This window comes from Protobothrops mucrosquamatus, unplaced genomic scaffold (genome assembly GCF_001527695.2).
Source record: "Protobothrops mucrosquamatus isolate PMUCROS unplaced genomic scaffold, P.Mucros_1.0 scaffold_293, whole genome shotgun sequence".
NCBI classification, from domain to species: Eukaryota; Metazoa; Chordata; class Lepidosauria; order Squamata; family Viperidae; genus Protobothrops; species Protobothrops mucrosquamatus.
In genome coordinates, this window is record NW_015386369.1 from 376,629 (window position 1) to 389,750 (window position 13,122).

At 36.6% G+C, this 13,122-nt stretch overlaps 1 protein-coding gene across 1 annotated transcript in view; it reads left to right on the plus strand.

The window, feature by feature from the left end:
• Positions 1-2,498: 2,498 nt before the first annotated feature.
• Positions 2,499-13,122, plus strand: part of PPARD (peroxisome proliferator activated receptor delta) — a 27,984-nt gene continuing 17,360 nt past the window's right edge. Inside the window, exon 1 of the mRNA XM_015831980.1 lies at positions 2,499-2,516. The gene's annotated coding sequence lies outside the window, so the exon portion shown is untranslated. The remainder of the gene's footprint in view (positions 2,517-13,122) is intronic.

Sequence of the window (13,122 nt, forward strand, 5' to 3'; positions counted from 1 at the left end):
GAATCCAGGACAACTGCCAAGCTGCATATTTGGTCCTTCAGGGAAACTCTAAGATTAGTTGTGAGCCTTCATATACAATAACTGATTTCTTTACTCACAGTACCTCTGTTTTGTGTAATTAAATCTGAATAACTTAATTCTTCCTTCTTTTGAAAATTGCTATTGCGGTATAGGCGTTTCACAGTTGGAGAAGAATGTTTTCCAGTTAGAGCATGATTTAGAAATTTTATCTCTGTGGAACTATTTTTATTTTATTTCGTCGTCAGCCATTCAGTCGTGTCCGACCCTTGGCCACTCTGCATCAGCACTCTCTATGCCTCTCTGTCTTGTACCACCTCTTCAGATCTGCCATGGTCATGGTGTCACCATTTATGATGTCCATCCAGTGGGTACTAGGATGGCCCCTTCTCCTTTTTCCACTGATCACTCCCAGCATGATTGACTTTTCGAGTAGTCAGCTTTCATGATATAACCGAAGTATGACAGCCTCTGTTTGGCAATCTTGGCTTCAAGTGATATTTTTGGGAGGTTTGGTCTAGGACTTCTTTGTTTGTTATTTTTACAGCCTTTGCGATGCATAATAGTCACCACTAGCACCACAGTTCAAAGGCGTCCAACCTTCTCCTATCTGCCTTTTTCAGAATCCAAATTTCACAGCCATAAATAGCAATTGGAAAAATTATTGTGTTAAGTAATCTGTGTTTGGTTATGAGACTGATGTATTTATTTTTCCAGATGTTATTCATGCCAGACATCGCAGTTCTTCCAAGGGCTATACGCCTTCTGATCTCAGGGCTGCAGTCACCACTTTGGTCAATTTTAGAACCTAGGAAGATGAATTCCTTTACTGTTTTGATGCTTTCATTGTCAATCTGCACTTTGGCCTGTGTATTCTTTAGAGTTGTCATTTTCTTTGTTTTCTTGATGTTAACATGCAGTCTAAATTTTTCACTTTCATCTTTGACTCTCAGGATTAGCCACTCCAGATCCTCCTTGCTTTCCGCGAACAATGTTGTATCATCTGCATATCGGAGGTTGTTGATATTCCTACCACCTATTTTAACTCGAATGGTATATTCCTCCAAATGTGCATTTCTCATAACTATTTCAGTTATGTTGAATAGTATAGATGTTATCGTATATATTTTATTTAATTCTTATTTATGGGATTTATATTCTACTCATCCTTCAGGAGCTTAGGGCAGTGTGCAAAGCATTTTCTCCTTCCTTCTGTGGCTGAAAGCGGACTAGAACCTGGATATCCCTATTGCCAGTCCAGCACTGTGCTCACTGCATTATATTGCCCTTGAATTTTTGTAATTGTTTTTAATGTAGTGCTTTTAATTTTTAAATTTGTTTTAATTTTGTATTTTTTTTGTTAGAAAATTGGATATTTTTTCCAAATAGGCAGGAGGGAAAGGTAAAATAAATGTGTACATATCTGTTATTTTCCCTATTAACAATATACTTCTTTGCAGAATTCTAATGTGTGGAGACAACATTTCTTTGAAACCAAAAAAAAGAGGGTTCAGCAAAATTTATGAGGTGTCAGGTATGAAAGATATATTCAGTGCTATCATATTTAATTTTATATCATTAACAGGAAAAGCTTAATTAATAGATAAGTAGCTGTTAATTTTTAGTATAGTAAGAAAAGAAAAAAAAATTAAGTTTCCTCTCTCTCAGGGCTGAACATATAAACCTAGGCCCTGCTGTAACTTTGTGTATTACACAGATACTGAAATTGCCAAAATAGAATAGCCCCAGGCTGCTTGTACATGTTAAGGACTTGTTTGGTGCCATTTATGAATTATTCTGCATAAAACTAAGTATTTTAAAAGCTGATTTTAAAAAGTACAGATTTTATTGCATAAATTGAAACTGTAATTTCATGAATAAATTAGAGTGAACAATTAATATGAAAAGGATTGATGACTGCAAGGCTAAGAAATCCTCATATGGTCTTAGTTATAGACTTTTTACTCATTCATTACTCAAAATAGAGATGTAATAAATATATACTTTTCTGGATTTGTTGCAGCATTTGTGGCACTTTATAAATTGGCATAAGGTCTGGCTGATTATATCTAATTCATCAAATTAAGCTGATACATAAAATTCCTTTTAACATTGTTTCAGCTAAAAATCTGAGTCCTGTACGGAAAATCTTTAACAGAGCTTCAAGCACTGCACTTAGGATTCATAAATTCTCCCAGCATTCTTTCCCATAATAAATATGCCATTATGCAATATGCATATGATTGCATTTGCTATAGTGGAATATCCTGCAATGCCATGTAATAAAAATCCTTACCATACAAATATATACTAGGAAGTAAGCTTTACTGAATACAGTCATATTTATGTCCTAATATATAAACTTGTTCTAGTTTTGCTGATTATTGTAATGCATAGATTAGAAATCTGTTTTGCTCTTTTGCAGCTTCCCTCCACTTGGGATATTCCTTATGCTGATATGGTAATTTCAGAGTGGCTGTCATCATAGGCGAACAAAGGTAATAATTCCTTATTAAAGAATATAATTTACAGTTTTTAAATGTCAGTTTTGAGCTTAAGTGTATTTGCATACTGCAGACCAGATTTTGAGTAGTCAAAGCAATACATGCAGAGATTTACCTTGTAAAAGCCTTAGATACTAACACTGGATATATATTTAAAGTTTAATTGTGAAATACATTAATAGTCAGTGGATGTGTATTATTTTTTTCAATCTTAAAGCAGTGAATATCTGGAGTACGAGTTTAACTCTGAGTTTTTGCTAATATATTAAAATCACTACTGACTTTTGGTGCTTCATCACTATTCTTGTACTTATTTCTATAGCAGAGGTCACCAAGCCTTTCACGCTGGTGGCCTGGAGGGAAAGGGAGCAGCTGGGAAATGTGCATGTGCGCACAGGGCCACGTACACCTGCACAGTGCTAGCATCCCCGTTTGTACATGCAGGCCGCCACTGCTAGCCCCGCGTGCATGCACAAACTAGCCATGCAATCTGCACAATGCTAATGGTCCCTTTTGTGCATGTATGCAGGTGCTAGCCACCGCCTCTGCTAGCGCCGTGCGCATGTGCAAACGGGCCACATAACCCACCCATGCTAGCAGCCCCATTTGCACATGTGCTAGCCACTGCCGCTGCTAGCTCCGCACTTGCACAAATGGGCTGTGCAACCCACGCGTGCTAGCGGCCCTGTTTGCGCATGCATGCATGCGCTAGCCACTGCCGCTGCTAGCCCTGCATGCATGTGCAAACTGGCCATGCAACCTGCACATGCTAGCAGTACTGTTTGTGCAGGCGCTAGCCGCTGCCGCTGCTAGCCCCGCACGCAGGCACAAACAGGTCCGCGGATGCGAGCATGAGTGGGGGTGTGTGCACACAGGTTTGTGCATTGGCCAGCCTGGCCCAGTGGCCAGTAGGCCATGGCCCGGTAGTGGGCCGCGGACCATAGGTTGGGGACCCCTGCTATAGGACTTCATGTTTAAAAATATGAATAATTAAAGAGTCAGATGAGGTTTGTTAAGGGTCCTGAGCTTAATAATATTTTGTAGAAGACTAAATTAGCCTATAAATTATTCCAGACTATAATTTCATAAATATTGTGTGATAAATACTATGCTGCAAGAAAACATTAAAATTACATTTCAAGGATTGTTATAGGTTGTTCCAGGGCTTTTTTTCTCATAGAACGGAGTTCCGGCACCTTTTTTGGATGGAACCTTGTAGGGTAGGCAAGGCGGGTTGTATGACGTGTATGAGTTCCGGCACCTTTTTTTTTTTTTTTTTAATAGAAAAAAAGCACTGGGTTGTTCTTGGAAGACCTAAGTGACTGGTACACAAAATCTGCACCATTAGGTTTGCTGAGGTTATAATTTCTTCACAGAAAAATAAATATATATACTTTCTTGTCTTTATGAAATGAGTTATGGTATATTATTTCACTCCTGTTGTGTTTTTTTTTTAAAGAACAGCATAGAATGTTGTAATGGTTTACCTATACTGTTAGATGAATTGATCAGTTAATATAATATGGTTAGTAGCACATGCCTACACGGCTCAACTTAAAAACAAAAATATTAAAATCTGGGTAAAAGAAGACGGTAAGGTGTCCCCTAGAACTTTGTGTAGTCTTGTCTTAGTTATGCTGCCCTGCTAAGAGCATTAAGTGCCAGTCAGTATAATTCTGTGGCATATGAATGTTTGTTAGCTTGAAGCAGTATATGCAAAAAATAAATAGATATAAAACATTAATATATGTTTTTATATATGAATTTCTGCTGAATAGCTACATGATATGTAGCTTATTGACAGAGATTAAGTTATACTATCTATATCTTTTTGTTATGATTTGAATTAATTGCTTTTATATAAGAAATCTCTTTTAATTTAGAATTTTGAAAAGCAAGTTATCTGGGCATCTGTTTGTTTTCTTTGCTAATTTTAAAGGAAATCTATGATTGTTTGCAACTAAATCACCATTTAATTGGAACTATAAATGGATTTGGCTATGTATTTGAATAGATCACATAAATATATTCCTTTTGATTGAACATTGTCAGGATTGGATCAGATAATCTTCCAATATTATATGTTTTATGTATGTGTTCTGAATAATTATATATAAAAAGTTTCAATAATTATATTGTGAAATGTGGGAGACTGCTAAAATCTTCTCTCTCCTTGCATAAAGAAACAGGTTACCTTTAAAAAAACACAAAATATATGAAATCAATCTCTGCAGTTTTAGAATTAAAATATGCTCTTTATAGAGCTAGAGTGTGCAAAATGAGTAATATAATTGTCCTGTTGCACAATTATTATTTGTAGTGTTTTAAAGGATTGGTTCCATTAAGGTTTTGCTTTTATATTTGTAGAAAAGTAAATCAGTCTTCTCTATGTATTAACGAGAAGAAATCAAATACTAGTGTCCTAGTCCTATTAATAACTTCAGAAATTAGGAAGCATCCAAATTTCTATAATACTTTTTTGGTATATTATATTTAATTTAAACTTATAATGTTTTGCTTCTAAAATAATTTTCTGGCGTTCTATTAATGTCAGTGTAATATTAGCAGTAGTGACATATAATATGGTAAGAAACATGAAAGATGATGCAAGGAATGTTGTTCCTCTAATAGACTTCAGATTTATGGAATACTGAAAACCAATACAACATTCTATACTTTGCAAGAACATTTTTCCTACTGTGTAAAGGCAAAACATGCTTGAACTACTTGAAATTACCTCTGCAATTTTGTTTTAAAACAATTATTGCCAATATCTATTTCTCTAAGCTATTTGAGGAAAGTCATTGGATAAACAAATTTATAGGGGAATGTATCATATCTTGCAACAATTGTCTGAATGGCCACTATGAAGGTAGAAGTTAATACTGTCCTTTCAACATTTTATTTTACAATTAATCTCACTATTGTCCTGCCCATAAAAAATAAAAAACAAAAACAAATTGGATGTGTATTTAAACTCCTGTATCAGGGGTAATGGACCACATATCTATACAGCATATTCCCCAAAGCATATATTGTAATCAGTATGTTAATTTTAAGACTACAAGATTCTTTTCTTCTTCTTCTGATGCAACGGATTAACGTTGTAATTTTTCCTGGCATTTACAAGTATTTTCTAAAGGAGGCTTTATGTAGGATGTGTGTATGTTGAGAGCAACATTTTTCAGAGTTTAAGAAACGGGAAACTTCTTCCCAACTGTTTTAATGTCAGTTGTTATGTTCAGAAAACAGGAAGGAACACATCACTCAGTTCTTTTTTTGCTATCCTAATTCTAACCCTGATTTTTACTTTTATCTTTAAAATATTTTTCAAACTCTTACTTAAAAAAATCTGCATGCTTTCTTTCGTGTAAGAAAAATTCTCAGTCATAGACTGATAGAACTGGAAAGCATCATTTAGACATTGAAACCAACCCTCTGTTCAGTGCAGGAATCTAGATCAAAGCAGTTGTGACAGATGACTGCGCACCCTTTGTCAGAATGCATCCAGTGATGAGAAACCCACTTCCTCTTTGCTCGTTTGGTGCCGCTATCAAACAGCTCTTACTTAAAAGGCATTTTTCTTTAATGGTTAACAAGAATATACTATCCTGTAATATAAAGCTAATATTTTATATCTGTACACTGGATCCTTAAACAACAAAGCTTGGTCTTCTTCTAGGTGAGATCTTTCCTTGCAATTTGTTTTCAAATTCAGTATTCTCTTTTCTTCCTATAATACATGTATTAGTCATTATAATCCTACATTTTTTTTTCTTTGAAACTCTGTATGTATTCCATGGAAATTTGCAAGTTGCATTTAGGAGCAGTTGCAAAATATTACCAAAACATCCAATATACTGATTTGCATTTTGGGCAGAAAAGACAGGATAAAAATATTACAAATGTCATGTTTTATTTACTCTTACTATGATACACCAGTATAACTATGCATAATAAACTGCAACTTTAATTACAATTTTATATTTAGCATACAACCATCATTTTATTTGTACTTACTGAAATATCAATTTCAGTAAACAGAGTCCTTTGTACTGGCAAAAGAATATACTGGGATAAATGAGTAAGCAATGATCATTTTAGTTTTCAGACGGACAAACACTATTACATGTCTATAGAAACATTGTATTGCAATCTTTTTTTAGTTGGTTGGAAAATGGAATAAAGTATTTATTTAGTAAACAAATCTATTTTAACATTATATATAGACAATTCCTTAGCAAAGGACTAAAGCACGCATCTTTTGGTAACCATTTCTCCCCAATTTAGACATTGTTTTCCAATTCAGTAGTATTAAATTCTTGGTGTGTGTCTGTGTGTCTGTCTGTCTGTCTGTCTGTCTATCTCTCTGTGTGTGTGTTTGTGTGTGTGTGTCAATGGATACATCTAATTGAAGGTAAACTCTTTCAAGTTATGCTTCTGGTAATTTCATGGACATGCCATTCAGTTTTCTTTGCCTATAATTATGGAATTCCCAAGCAATCCTCAACCTGGGTAGTAACCAGGACTTTGTGGTGCTTAGCTTCTGAAATTGATATGTGCTGTTATCTGCTAATTATATATATTTTAAACTATGTCTGGTAAAGAACCTGTTACACACTCCCTTTTATTTGTAGTTTTCCTTTGAGAACTTTAATGATGCATGTTGAAGAAAGCATGATGGATGGATTTGTGGTTTTTGTGTACAAATAAGTAATGTGGTAGATTAAAAATGTCTTTATTTAAATTCATAGTATATTTATGTATCACTGGATACTTGTATTTGACAGATTTAGATTTTATTTTTCATTCAGAAGGTCAAGGCAAGATACATTGCATTCCCTCTCTCAGTTGTCCCTAAGCAAAAAAGGTAGGTTGCATTAAAAGATAGTGACTAGCTAAAAGTCATAAAGGGAATTTCTGTCAGAGGTGGACTTAAACCTGGGTCTTCCCAATCTAAGTTCAGTATCCTTTCTAGTACACTATATTGTTTTTCCCATAGAACTCTAAGCATAGTTTTTCTTGGTTGCAGTATTATCAGGGTATGTAAATTGTTCATGCGTTTATTCACTCATCTTGGCTTTATACACTGAAAATGTTATTTTGATTGAGAGACATGATGGTGCTGATATGGTTGGTGAAGGAAGTAAGAAATAATTGCTTTGATAATTCAGTAAGTCTGAATAATTTGTAGAAGGGTAAAAAGCTTGGTAAAGATTTGCTGGAAGAGATATGCTTTTAAAAAAGAAGATGGAGTAAAGCAAGGAATAGCTACTACTGGTGCAACGCTGTAAGGCAGACAGAGATACAGTAGATAAAGGTTGTTAGATTAATATAGGGATGGACAAAACTATGTTGGTTTAGCGCAGGGGTGTCAAACAACGTTATGTGACGTATCGTGATGTATCAACTTTTTCTCCATTGCCGGCAATGGGGTGGGCGCAGTTTTGGCATGACGCATCCGGCCTGCGGGCAAGTAATGAAAAACAGAAATGAAGGCAAACCATGGACTGAAACTGTTTGAACATGGACTAGATCCTGATTAAAGACTTATGATTTGTTTCAGTCGATGGTAGGATCTGGCTGGCTGTGGGCTCATTCCTACAATTTCCTTATCCTGGTTTGGTGATGATTCACATATTGGTTGTTCAGGACCATTCCTCACAATGGAATCTCCATCTCATTGCCAGCTTTCTTCTGTGGTAGGCTGAAGCCAAATCAGGAAGATAATATTTTCCACTAATAAAACAGTAAAACATTGTGTGTCACATAGAGAAAACCTCACAAATATCAACAATCTGCAGGGTGCCCTCTACACATTCTCATTCCACATTTTCCATTGTGGGAATTGTGAAGAATGTGTACTACTCATATGCCTTCCAAATCCCTTTGGTGCTCTGCTTCCTCTCAGAAGCTGGTCCCAGGTTGGCTCTGGCCTTTCTCACTAGTGGGAAGGTAGAGAATACATGCAAGTGAAATTAATGACAAGAATAGCAATGGCAGCAGGCTTTGGGGCAGACAGGGAAAAGGATGGATAACCACAACTTTGGTGAACAGAAGTTGCAGTAGTACGGCATGGCATCAGCTGATGTGTCCAGTACTGACTCTTGTACAGTAGGACTGGATTAGGCTCTCGTGCTTTACTTTTCTTGGGAGGCATCAGATGTTTCAGTGAAAGTATAGTATGCTGCTAAGAGAGTAACTGCTAGCTGCAAGAAGGGAGAAGGATGCCTAGGAGCATATCACCTAAGGAATAGAAAGGTGTTGGAAGCAAGATTTTTCACTCCCAGTGGACCCCATTCTATATCCTAAAGATGTAGAGATAAGAAAGCAAAGCTCAAGATTAGTTCTTTGTGCTGGGAAAAAGCAATATGCAACATTATCTCTTGCTGCAAACACTGTTTCTTCCTAGTCCAGATGAACCGGTTACCAAATAGGAAATGTGCTTTTTTGTATGCAGGGAGCAGTTTTATTAATTTTGCTGCATAATTGTGGCAACAGTATCAATGTTGGGGCAAAGATTTGGGAAGTGATATATAGTATTTTTTGTCTTAGGAGTAGGAGGAAAACAAATCCATAAGGATGTGTGCATAAGCACCTTATCTGGTCTTGGAAGCTAAAGAAGGTCAAGGTTGGTTAGGATATGGATAGGTTAATAAAGCAACTTGAAAGAAAACAATAGAAAAATCACTTGTATATTGTTACATGTACAGTATGTGTGCAACTTATATGAAATAAAACTTTATTAACCTACATGATAATGAAGGGAAGCATCTAATGGAATTTTTGAGCTGATAAAAAGTTTTGCATATTTGGTTCTGTAAGAAGAAAGTGTAGATTGAGAGCCCATTGGTTAATTTGCACAGCCCTTTACAAGAAGTATCACTCATATGTCTGGCCTCTGATTGTCCAATTATAATAATTATAATTTTTGAGTAGTGTAGCCTGAATAGAGATAAGATCTTAACAAATGTAATTAGATGGGCTCCTTCTCCTTAAGGCAGATAGAACTTTTTTTTAAAAAAATGCAGGTCGTCCTCGAGTTACCAGAATTTCTGTCACTAATTGATGCAGTTGTAAAGAAGAAATTAATACTCTGGCTTAAAGGCAGCAAGAAGATATAAAATACTTTCTCAAGTAAGTACTGCACATCCAGACAATAGGGGCTTTGGAGATTCTTTTTGTGTTTTTTTCTCTCAGATGCTTTCGAAGATGTTCTCTTTGCTGCTGTGCCTGTGGAATGGATGGATGCTTGTTTCTGCAACCCAGAATGTGTCTACCATCCCTGTGAAACTGTGGGCTTGTTTTCCAAAAGGAGGAGTATCTGAAATAAAGTTGATATGTCGCATGCATGGATTATATGCCAACAGTTCCAATCCCGGAGTGTTCCAGAGCTTGTACATATTCCATGCTGCTTCAGACTCAGTCAACTGCCATTGGAGAGATTTGGCTAATTGTACTGTCAAGGCCAGTGGAGAAATTGGACATTTTTGTTATGACATGCAAATGGACAGTTCAAGTTTTCATATTCCTGTTTCATGCCGACCTTTGCCAACACATTTGGACTCTCACAGAACTGGAAATAGCGTAACCCAGGACAATTCATGTGACATTGCCCTAATTTCTGCTGCTCTATGGAAATATGGTGCACCATTGCATCTGAGAACTATTGTTGGATCCCAACATGATAAATTTCTTAAAAATCATTTGCAGCTATCCTTAATTTCACCTTCTGGGAAAAAAATCACCCAAATGATTGTTAATTGGGAATCACATGACTGGGAATTAAAGGGAACAGACTTAATTAAACAGGGACCACCAGATTGGGTAGTTCCAATTAAAGGAACACATTGTGATCAAAGAGCATCCTTTGTTAAGTTTAAATTCTATGGTCATATTTCCATAACAGAAAAAAATAGTGAACAAGGATTGTATCAGCTAGAACTAGGCTTTCAAAACAAAACAGTTCTTCAATTTAACCCACTGATTAAAGACCTTCTTTCGCTGCGTCATATGAAAAATCCAATTATTGGATCTCATGTATTAAAATTAGATCAGCCTGAGCAAATTGTTAGGAACCCACAGACCTCTCTGAAGGAGGTACAGATTAATTTTGAAGGTTTGAATGTATCACAGAAAGTGCCCCAGTGTTCTCCCTTTCTTGATATTAGCCACAGAGGTTGGATAGAATGGGTTAAAATGTGGGAAGGAGTATACCATAGAGAAAGAATAAAAAGGGGATTGTTGGATTGGATTGGCCCCCTGGGGGCAGGAGTTTCTTTTATAGATGCAGCCAACATAGAAGTATTAGCTAATAAACTTTCATATTCCACAAAACAAATAGGAAAACTTACTGCCCCACTAACCAAATCTTTCTCACAACTCACAAAACAACCACAAGCGATCAGTAAAGTGCTTCCAGTCTGGGAAACAATTTTAGAAAATGATAACATACTGATAGTCTCTGGGATTCAGTCTCTCCAAAATAACGTTTCATTGGCTTTAGCATGTGAACAGGCCCAGGTAATCACCCAAAATGTAATCATGGATATGATTCGAGAAGCTAGGGCAGGAAAAATTCCCATGGAGGTCAGCAATTTAATTCGACCAGAACTCTCACCAGGTGAAATTGCTTTAGAAGCTTGGTGGAGACTGCTAAATGCATCTTACGACTCTACTCAAAATATACTGCGATTATTCTTAATAACTGTGGAGGCCGCTCAGATCATTCCTATCTATCCAATAGTGCCCCTGGGATTCCAGATTGACAGAGACTTGGTCATGTATTCCAGAGACTCTAATAAATGGGCACACTTGAAGGATGGTGAGTGGCAAAGTGTTAACGTGCAGGGCTGTGTTAAAAAAGAGAACTTAGGCTTTGTATGTGATGATAACAGCTTAGAAGAGCACCATGAATGCTTTTCTCCTCAGCTTATAAATAACTCTCATTGTTCTTTTGATGTAGTCCAAGAAGAAATGTCTACTGTTGTATATACTGGCAAGGGCTGCATTTGTGTTAGAACTCCATGTGAATTTATAATCATTAATAGTGTCATCATCCAGCCTATGCTGCCATATATCAATCGTTGCTTTTGCAATATTAGCATGATTGTAGGATGTGATTTCCAGTTTCGTGTACCTGTTTGGACTGTGCAACATATGAAAGCCTATCCCTCTTTATACAAAGAAATATTTCCTATTTCACTTGGCCTTGGCCTTTCTACTCTTAAAAATCTGCTTTCTCACCCCTCTCTCAAGCAAGAATTATTGAAACTCAGAGATATGGGTGAAAATGCTGCTCTTGAGATTCACCACAACAACCAGGAAATTGCCCAGATTGTAGCAAAGGTTACATCAGCTGGAGACCATGCCTGGTGGGAGGTGCTCCTGGGATGGTCACCAAGTTCAACTGGAGTACTAAATATTGCTCTACACCCTATTGTGATGATTTTAATCTTTCAAGTAGCACTGGTGATTTGCTTATTGGCATTGGTTGGGTGGATGAAATGGCAAGCAAGTAGATTGCATTATCTACAGAAGCAGATAGTTTCTACCAAAACAAAAGTGTGATGGAAATACTTGCCAGGCCACCTCCCATGAACAGGGAGACATTGCTGTGTCATGTCCTTTTGTCCTTTTACTTATGTTCTTAGTTTTTGTTTCTACTTACTAAATGTTCAATTGCTAAATGTCCACCACTTATAGAAAAGAATATTTGTCTGCAAGAGTTGTGTGCTAGCTTTTGTTGTTGTTGTTGTTAAGGAAAAGTGAGTATCTTAGTGCCTAAATCTTTGGGTGCACAAAACCAAAAATTCCTTGTATCCCAATGCAGACAGGATTGCTATTTACAGCTTTATAATTGATAACATTATATATGTTTCAGTCACTGTTCTATTGGTAAATACCCCAATTAAATATTTAGTGTTCTTCTTTTCTGGAAATAGCTTGGGCATTTCTACTTTTCTATTTGTCATAGAAAACCTTGATATCCTTCTTGGTAGACAGATGGTTCTGCTGCTTAAAAGCACCAAAATCCAGTATTCCATTTCTTTTTACTTCAGACGATGCCTTAACACAGTCTGAAAAAAACTGACTTAATCCTACCATTGAAGATCCTTCTTATGCACATGTTAACTCTGAATAGACACTGCCTGACAGCTTTAGCTCACTGCAGCTCATTCTCTTTTAATATCTTCCTTACTTCAGAGATATTTTGGTTGTGATTTTATCTATTACTGTTTTTAATAAAAATGTTGTTTTGTTCCAGTGTCTACTTTGTTTTAATTCATAAGAATACAAGGACACCCTATTGAATACACACAAGTGATCAATATTTAGATTCTGATTATTAAAATTGATTAGCACCTTGCTTTTGATTCATGAGCAGGCACAGTAAGGCACAGCAATGTAGGCTGGCGACCCCCAGGGGGAGGGCCTTCTCTGTGGGTGCCCCCACCCTCTGGAACGAACTACCCCCCGAGATCCGGATGATTCCGGATCTCCTTACTTTCCGCCGCGCCCTCAAGACATGGCTTTTCCAGCAAGCGGGCCTGACCTAGGGAGGATTTTAGGTAGGGATGATTTTAAAAGTAATTTTAAT